Source organism: Pan troglodytes, chromosome 9 (genome assembly GCF_028858775.2).
Source record: "Pan troglodytes isolate AG18354 chromosome 9, NHGRI_mPanTro3-v2.0_pri, whole genome shotgun sequence".
Taxonomy (NCBI): Eukaryota; Metazoa; Chordata; class Mammalia; order Primates; family Hominidae; genus Pan; species Pan troglodytes.
Window position 1 is genome coordinate 92,101,285 of NC_072407.2, and position 9,609 is coordinate 92,110,893.

General features: G+C 41.6%; 2 pseudogenes; one reads left to right on the forward strand and one right to left on the reverse strand.

Moving 5' to 3' along the window:
* The first annotated feature begins 465 nt into the window (after positions 1-465).
* LOC129135422 (tripartite motif-containing protein 51-like) lies at positions 466-6,762 on the forward strand (annotated as a pseudogene).
* A 705-nt stretch (positions 6,763-7,467) lies between these two features.
* On the reverse strand, positions 7,468-9,182 carry LOC134807404 (ankyrin repeat domain-containing protein 33B-like; annotated as a pseudogene).
* Positions 9,183-9,609: the final 427 nt, after the last annotated feature.

Below are 9,609 nucleotides of genomic sequence, written 5' to 3' on the forward strand. Positions count from 1 at the left end.
CCGGCTTCTGGGTCCCTCTCTCTAAAAATATGTCATAGCGCCCTCTGACCATCTTCTCATGTTTTGTTACCCAATGTAGGTTTTCTACTCCTCTCCCATAGTCATTTAGTAGTTATTTGAAAGAGAAATAGGGAGAAGCATGTTTTATTCTAGACCACTTAAGATTAAAACCCGAGTTTCATATCGACATCCAGGGAATAGGTTTTTGAACAGATTTGCATTATGTTATGGGCAGGAACTAGGAGTAGAAGAGGTTGTGAGTCATCTAGTCAGTAGTGTCTGCTAAGAAGCCTAAGGACTCTCTTTGTGTATGAATTTTTCATTTTTGTTACAGAGGAAATAGTTTGTTCCACTTTAATGAGCACTGTCAAGAAGAAAATACAGCTACCACATATCACCACATGTTCACAGATTTTCACCAACCCAGACCCCAAAATGACATGCTGCTCTTTCTTCTTCAGAAACATGAATTCTGGAATCTTGCCAGTCTTCCAGAGGGCACTCACCTGTCCCATCTGCATGAACTACTTCATACACCCAGTCACCATAGACTGTGGGCACAGCTTTTGCCGGCCCTGTTTCTACCTCAACTGGCAAGACATGGCAGTTCTTGCTCAGTGCTCTAAATGCAAGAAGACAATACGGCAGAGAAACCTCAAAACTGACATTTGTTTGAAGAACATGGCTTCCACTGCCAGAAAAGCCAGCCTCCGGCAATTCCTTAGCTCTGAGGAGCAAATATGTGGGATGCACAGAGAGGCAAAGAAGATGTTCTGTGAAGTGGACAAGAGCCGGCTCTGTTGGCTGTGCTCCAACTCTCAGGAGCACCGGAATCACAGACACTGTCCCATTGAGTGGGCTGCTGAGGAACGCCGGGTAAGTGATGCCTCTGAAGATCTATTTCTATACAGGACACATGAAATTCTTGTAAGTCTATTTCCTTGGAGATTGGATGATGCCATCTCTGTGTCCCCTTAAGCATGTCTGTTATGAGCTTCCTTGACTTCACACCTCTCAGATTTGACAAACATGAGGAGAAACAAAGCAAACTCTATTTTCTGTGGGCTAATTTGTCTCTCATTTTGGGTCCTTCGTATATCAGAGTGTGAGTGATACTTTATTGTCCTCACTTGTGCTTCAATTCATGGCTCTTTTGCAGGAGGAGCTCCTAAAAAAAATGCAGTCTTTATGGCAAAAAGCTTGTGAAAATCTCAGAAACCTGAACACAGAAACCACCAGAACCAGATGCTGGAAGGTTAGTACCGTATTACTCTACCTTCTGCAGGAACTTATAGCGAACAAATGGGTGACTCTTAAAATAGGAACTTGATCTCAACCCATAATGTTTCTGGAATTCAATAAACAAGGAAAAAACACTTGAGAAAAAAACACCGTAATTTTTTATATAAGTTAGTGTGACTCTTTGGTAGGATGTCTAATCAGACCACAGATGTTACCCAAGCATGCTCATCTGTTTCCATACAAACCTATAGCAATACCCCAACAAATACAAGAAACTGGGCCATTTCACACTGTTCCCAATGGGCTGCCTGGATAAATTCTGGATACAAGTGTTATTTGTCAGTCATGGAAATTTCAGGTGACCCTTCTAAGGCTGAGTCAGTATGAATTTGAATCCTGGTGGGCAAGTATATTGAAATGTGAGCTAAATTTCAGGCAGAAGGAGCAAGAGCGCAACCTTAGGGAAAGCATGAAATTAAATATCAGCGCTAATTAATATTGAATAAGTCGTAACACATAATGGGAAAAGTGGCGAGAAATGTAGACTTGTGTCTTGATGAAGACATAAATATGTGAGAAATATGGGAACTAGTATTTAATATAAGGAGAACTCTAAGGACTTGAGAAAAATTCTAGAAATGATTTTCTCTTTGTGGATGTTTATATTGAGGGCATGATATCTAATATTAATTCATTAATTTATTCTAATATTAATTCATTGAAAGATATTTTATGAGTACCTAGTCTATGTCAAATATCAACTTAGAAAATTAAGGAGTAAAGAAGAAAGAAAACACACAAATCTTGCAATGGAAATGGGAAAAGCAAATGGTCACCATGCAGATATGTGAAGTACATGATGTGTTAGAGTGTAGTAGTGTCTTTGGAGAATAATCAAGCAGGAAAGTAGAAAAGGAGCACAGAGGCCAGGGACTGGGGCTGAGGGTTTGAGTTTTAAATAGGGTGGTCAGAAAAAAGGCTCATGGAAAAATTCGCACTGAAACAAAATCTTGATCAGGAGGAAATATACATATCCTCCTGTTTGCCTTCCTCTTCCTCATAAATATATGAATATATATGTGTATCTGGGTGTTGGTATATATATATATATGGATATATTTGAGGAATATATATACACACACACAGATACACGTATATATTCCTCATATATCCATATATACCTATATTTGAGAAATATATATATGAGTACATATATGAGAAATATGTATATATATATGAAAATAATTCTAGGTATAGAAAACAGCATGTGCAGTAATATTTAATTTGCATTTATTTGGGGGTTTGAGGAACCACAAAGAAGTCCATGTTGCCGATTAGTGTGAGTTTGGAAGAGAATAAATGAAACCTTATTAGAATATGTTATGCTGGGTGAAATGCGTTGAGTTGACAATGCTAGTCTGGGTCATGTCATCATTTGTCATATAATGGTTTTACATAACTTGCCCCAATTCTCCAAAATAGAAATAATGGTTTCTTACCTAGTCAATATAACTCGATAGTTTGATTCTTAAGCAAGAACTGTGTTTTCTTTCTATAAATGTGGTGTGGAAGAGAGAAATCCATTTTTATATAACTATCTTAGAAAGCATTTTATCATTAATCAAGTAAAAGTAACTGGGCAGAAACAACTATGTTGATATTAGTACAGAAAAAAAAGGGAAGGAATAAAATTTTGTGGAATCTGAGAATTGACAAGATTGAGGATTAAAATATTGGGTGTTCAGAATGCTAAGAGGAATCAGTGAAATTCAAGAGAAGATGGATAAAACATTTCTATTTTGACTAATTGTCACTGCAGGATTATGTGAGTTTAAGGATAGAAGCAATCAGAGCTGAATATCAGAAGATGCCTGCATTTCTCCATGAAGAAGAGCAACATCACTTGGAGAGGCTGCAAAAGGAGGGCGAGGACATTTTTCAGCAACTCAATGAAAGCCAATCCAGAATGCAACATTCCAGGGAGCTTTTAAGGGAATGTATGAGGATCTGAAGCAAATGTACCATAAAGCAGATGTGGAGCTACTCCAGGTATGGACTGACCATGGGGTATCATGATGTTGAACATTCACATACATGGGTGTTTTTCCTCTCTCATGAAATCCGTCTCCCCCTTCACTTCCATTATTTGTTTCCAAAAACACAATTCGATAACTAATGCTACTTGGTTGGGAAGGTATAGCCTCTCCTAGTGATTCTACTAGACCGAAGGTCCCTCCTACTTTATCCACCAGCAACAAAACTTTGCAGAATGGCTAAGGTAACAGACAGCCCCAAGAAATATTTCCCATCAAAAGTCAGTGATTTATTTAGGAATTTTGAAAGTGGATAAAATGAGAAGTGATTCATTGGCATTTAGGCTAATTTGGAGACATGGCATGATGGAGAAGTTGGGGAATCTAGGATCACACTAATATTATTTTGGGGTCTGCTCATTTTGGTAACAGGGCTTAGGGAAGATGACTGAGTAGCTTCTTTATGGTTACCACAGAGCATAGACTCTGTGGGCCTCCCTCCTCTCCCTTCACTTGTAAAGAGAATGTCTTCAAGACTTAGACTTTATCAGGACATTAATTCATGACATATGATAGACTGGGATTTTCATGAGAAAAGAAACAGAAAATGCTTTCCAGGAGGGAACATTGTAGGAAAATATCTTCAGAAACTGTCTCCAAATCTCACACTGAACTTAGTGGAAGATGCATCTTGTGGAAAGCACTAAGCCTTTCTATTTTTTTTTTTTTTACAGGCTTTTGGAGACATATTACACAGGTAAGTGCATACCAAGATTTTAGCAGATGCTTTCAGTTTCCACAAATATCAAGCAGGAACTTTGATATTGACGGTATAATGGATTCAGAGAGTGATACTGCCTTGTGCTGGTTGTACTTTCTCCATCCCCCACCCCCATGTAGTCATCTATTTTGTTGCCATACTCAGTGACTTTATTAAGCAGCTCAATGAAAGTTCTGCAAAACCAAAAAATAAATACATAAATAAAACAAAAAATAAATAAATGAAAGAAAAATGAAGGAAGTGAGCATCTCTATTCCTAATTTCCTTTTTATTGCTCAAAAGCCTTCATATTTGAAAGAGAAAATATTACATTGACTACATGGCTACAAAGTCAACCAGGGGAAGCCAGAGAGAAAAGGGGAAAGTATTTTAGCAGTGAAAAGTGTTGATGATTTCTAGTTTATATTTAAATATATAATTCTGAAAAATGGATGAAACAAACTATTTGGAATGTTTGAACCGTGTAGGCCTCCAGAGAACCTCAACTATAAAAGGCAGATCTCCCTGCCTGGAGCAAGTTTCAACACCCTGGCCTTGAGAAGGAAGCAACAGATGCAGCAGTCTTAAAAATAACCCCACTTTTCCAGACAGTGATTTCAGGAATTTCTGGTGAGGTCTGGAACCCAGAATTTCATTTTTCAATATTCTCCCAGTCTTAAGACTAATGATCCTTACTAATTTGGAGCAATACGAAGAAAGATCCGAATGAATTCTCAGTCAGATAGACTTTTCCATCGTGCTTGAAAATCAGGAACTGTGAATAAGAATGAATTTGAAAAAGAAAATGATAATTTTGGAATTAGCAAATGTGTGGGTTAAAGGGATTCTCATGAAATGTCTTTTAAATAAAAGTGGTGATTTTAATGTATTTATTTATTTTTTTTGGCTGTAGATGTGGTAACTGTATCTTTCTCCTTGCAGGTATGAGTCCCTGCTGCTGCAAGTGTCTGAGCCTGTGAATCCAGAGCTCAGTGCAGGGCCCATCACTGGACTGCTGGACAGGCTCAGTGGATTCAGAGGTGAGTGTCAGCCCATTGACAGAATTCCCACGGTGTATTACTTCTTGTTAGAATCATGGGGGTAATATTTTACCCTTCATCAAATCTTTATTTCATTTCAGCAGGAAGTGAACCGTATGACTATGCAACCCTTTTATATCTGTGTTTCTATTTATAGTCCAATTTATAACATGAAGACTAAAACAGTGAAAAACAAATATGTTCTGGGCTCACATGTATAGAGTTATATATTGGGTAAATGGAATGACATAAGAAATAAAAAATTGAATAAATGGAACAATGCTCAGAAGGAAGCGTAATAATCCAAGGTTACATAAAAATTTTACATTTCTTTACTGTATTTCATTTGAATTGTTAAACACATTTCATTGGAGAATAGAGTTCACTGCAGTTTGTTGGAGTATTTGTACTTTCTTACAATAAATATATATTATTGATATAATGTAAAATTTTGACTTAACATGTAAAAAGAAAGAAGACATTATAATGTAAATAGGAAGTAAAAATGGAAATGATAATTTCAGTTTAGTTACAACATGAAGAGCTACGTGTAAAATCTAAAATTCGGTTTCAGTCTAGAGCTAGCAGGGATGTCCGCAAAGTGACTGGTAAAAGATTTTGCAAAAATCTGCCTTAAATTACCACTTATAATTTGAACATATGGACTTTTATCCAGTTATCTAGAGCGGTGCTTGAGGAAGCTAAAATCTTCCCATTCTTGCCAAAATTACATCGCTAGTATTTAAGAACAAGAAATATTTTAATAATAATGACCTTGATAGCTAAAGGGCATTCAGGGCATAAAATATTTCACTTTTACATTGGAGATTGGATTAAAACAGGCTGGTCTTGTATTCGACTCTCAATTTTTAAGTTTTCAATAAATTTTCAATGTCTGTTTTTAGGGTTTTGTTCTTCCTATAGAGAATATTAATCATCCTTATACTTTATTAAATGTTGTAGTCACAATTCTCCTGTCCTTGTAACTTCAGATTTCTTGGTAAAGTAAACTCTTGGTAGAACAACTTTTCCCTCAAGAATTCTAATTTCTATTAATTACATGTATCTATAGTTTTTAAAAATTATTTTTGCAGTTGATTTTACTCTGCAGCCTGAAAGAACCAATAGTCATATCTTCCTGTATGGAGATTTGAGAAGCATGAATGTTGGATGTGACCCTCAAGATGATCCCGATATCACTGCAAAATCTGAATGTTTTCTTGAATGGGGGGCTCAGGCTTTCACATCTGGGAAATATTATTGGGAAGTTCACGTGGGGGACTCTTGGAATTGGGCTTTTGGTGTCTGTAACAATTATTGGAAAGAGAAGAGACAGAATGACAAGATAGATGGAGAGGAGGGACTCTTTCTTCTTGGATGTGTTAAGGAGGACACTCATTGCAGTCTCTTTACCACCTCCCCACTTGTGGTGCAATATGTTCCAAGACCTACCAGCACAGTAGGATTATTCCTGGATTGTGAAAGTAGAACCATGAGTTTTGTTGATGTTGATCAAAGTTCCCTGATATACACCATCCCTAATTGCTCCTTCTCACCTCCTCTCAGGCCTATCTTTTGCTGTAGTCACTTCCGACCAGAGAAAAGTCAGAAATGTGTCTATATGCTCTGGGAACCTGTTTATCCCAGAAAGCCCTCTTTTTCGCACCTCATCAAACAGGACAAATAAGTTACATTTAATGTCTTTAGTTGCATTCTAATGTCATCAAAACTCATTTATAGTGTTTCTATTAAATATGGTGAAAACACTAAAACCATGTGTATTGGTTCCTTTTTAAATCATTTTTGGAAAATCATTACCCATGATGTATGGCATAGAATATATTCTCTGGTTTTTAATTATTTCTGAATGTCACAAAGTGAAATAATAGATGACAGAGTTGTCTAAATGAAGTTAAAATCAATGGAAGAAAGTAGAGATCTTGGGCTTCATGAAAAAACTTGGAGTAAAAAGACTCAATGGTAACCTGGAAATATTTTCTTTCTCTTCATCTAACAATATACTTATCCATGTGTTTTATTTATGAACCTATACTTTGAGGTAATCTTATTTGACCTCCTATGCTGTGCTTATCTTTGTAAATCTCATCTTATATACAAAATGCTCATGCATTATTAGAGTGCTGTTCTACAGTGAAATTTACAAGGGGATCAGGACAATGCTGGATCAATTAAATACTCAAATGGACATAACTGAATACTGACCCCTACCTCAAACCATACACAGTGCATTTCCACATGGATTCATGTTCTGAAGGTGAAGGGAACACAATAAAATATTCTCACACAGAAAGATTTCCTAACCAGGACAAAAAAGTAACAATTAAGAAGAAAAATTTAGTTAGTTTGTATCAAAAATGACGACTTCTGTGTTTCAAAATACACCATCCAAGAATTCAAATGCAAACCAAGAGTGGAGAAAAATATTTATCCCAACATATATGCAATAAAATACAATACATGTGATTAATGAATATAATAAACAAAAGAAAATGAACCCAATATAAAATTGGGAAAATATTTGAACAGCCGGCCTCTGGGGCTGGAAGGTGGGCGCGGGCGCCTTGCTGAGGCGGACCCGGGGCACTACCACGCCGGGCCGCAAACTGCTCCGCTGCAGGCGCTGCAGGGGCAGGAGGCTGGCCTTCCGCGGGGCGGGGTCGCCAGAGCCCCAGAACCGTGGCAGCGGGGCAGGTGGGAGGCCGGCTCTTAGGGAGCCCTCCCGAGAGCCCGCGGCCTCTGGGCAGGGCGGCTTGTGCTGCTCTGCGCTCTCCGCTTCGCCCGCCTCCTGCGCCTGCCTCCCCACCCCCAGCCGCGCGGCCAGAATTTCCTGAGCCGCCAGGATTTCCTGCACCGCCAGCCGCCTCTTCCCCACGCACAGGGAGCTCTGGGGACACACGGTCTGGCACGCGAGGGCCACGGCGGGGCTGTTAGAGGCTGGTGGTCATCCTGACCATGTGGTCCAGGGCGCCCTGGTCCTCCGGGCCACGCACGGAGCGCGGCGTCAGCCTGGACAGCTCGCAGTCCCCGAGCCTCTGCAGGCAGTTCTTCGAGCCCTCGGGCTTCCGCACCCTCTCGTGGAGCGGAGGCAGCTCAAGCTGGTACTTTTTCCCCAGCCGCTCCTGGCAGGGGCGCTCCAAGAGCCTCTGCATGAGGCGGACGTGTAAGTGGCCACTCCTCTGGCGACATCCCACGGCGGGGGCCCTCGCGTGGACACCCGCCCCTGCTATTTCAGGGCTCTGATGCGATCGGCTCGACCCTGCATGGCGGCTTTCAACCCGAACGCGTCCATCCTTCAAGGTCAAGACCCAGGACATAGTTGAGCAAGTAGTTGGTGATGATAGCTTGCCCTGACTGGGCCAGAACAGCCTCTTTAGTAAAACAGCGCAGGAAAGTCATGAAACAGATGCTCAGCTCCTTTCTTCATTTTCACTTTAATTCCGTGATGCCTCTGTGTCCGTCTGACGACATCTCTCCTGGGGTCTGGGACTCTGCTGGTCTTCAGTGCCTACTGAGAAGGGTTCCTGGCCATCATCAGGCATGAAAACCTCAAAGCCCTCCTTCCTCAACGTGGGATCCCTGGGCCAGCGGCATCAGCCTCACCAGGAAACCTGTTCTTCTGCTCATTCTTGGGCCCCACCCCAGGCCTATTCAAAGAAAGACTCCAGGGCAGGGCTTGGCAGCCTGTGTTTCCACCAGATCTGTGTTAAAGCTCAAATGAACCAGCCCAGGTGATGCTGACGCAGGAAGCTCAAGGCTGAGAGCCAGTGTCTAAGGCAACTGTGTCCATGGGGCCAGGGGCAGCTCCTGCCTGTGCAGCTATGATTAGGGTTGCGTTCCCCTCCCTGTCCTGCCAGTTGACTTCAATGTGGGGGCACTCAGCTAAGGCCACCACGGTATATCCACAAAGCCGTGGTAGCAGGCGACATTAAGGCCGGTCTAGCCATTGTGGTCAGTCTCCTGCGCCTTCTCAACGCTCACCCCCCGCCGCACCAACGTCTGCAGCAGCCTCACGCCTCCAGGACGCCCTCCTCCAGGACGCTCTCCACGCCCTCGACGCCGTGCTCCTCCTCTTCCTGGAAAGGATAGAAAGAGTCGTCCCAGGCGATGCTGCGGGTGTCGGGCAGACTGGAGAAGTCCTGGAACTCTTTGTAGTCAGCGCGGTCCTCCTCGACCTGTGTGCCTAGGAGTGGGGACGGCGGTGGCGGGGTCATGCAGCGCGCCCCGCCACCCTGCGGCTGGGTCCCAGCCAGCAGCACCACGCCGGCGGCCGGAGGCGTGGGCGGGAGGCCGAGGCTCTGTCCCGGAAAGCCTGGTGCGCGCCAAGGTCCCTGCTTCTTGCTTCTGCCTCCCCAGGGAAGCCCTAGCTCCCGCCCCCAGCCCGGTGGAAACCTCCCTTCTTTTACATTGTTAAGTTTGTTTTTATTTCAATTTTTTAGGACATTGATAAAATCACTTTCAGATTTTTGAGATTAAAAATTAAATAATTTTCAAGTTTACCCTTTTAAAAATTTTT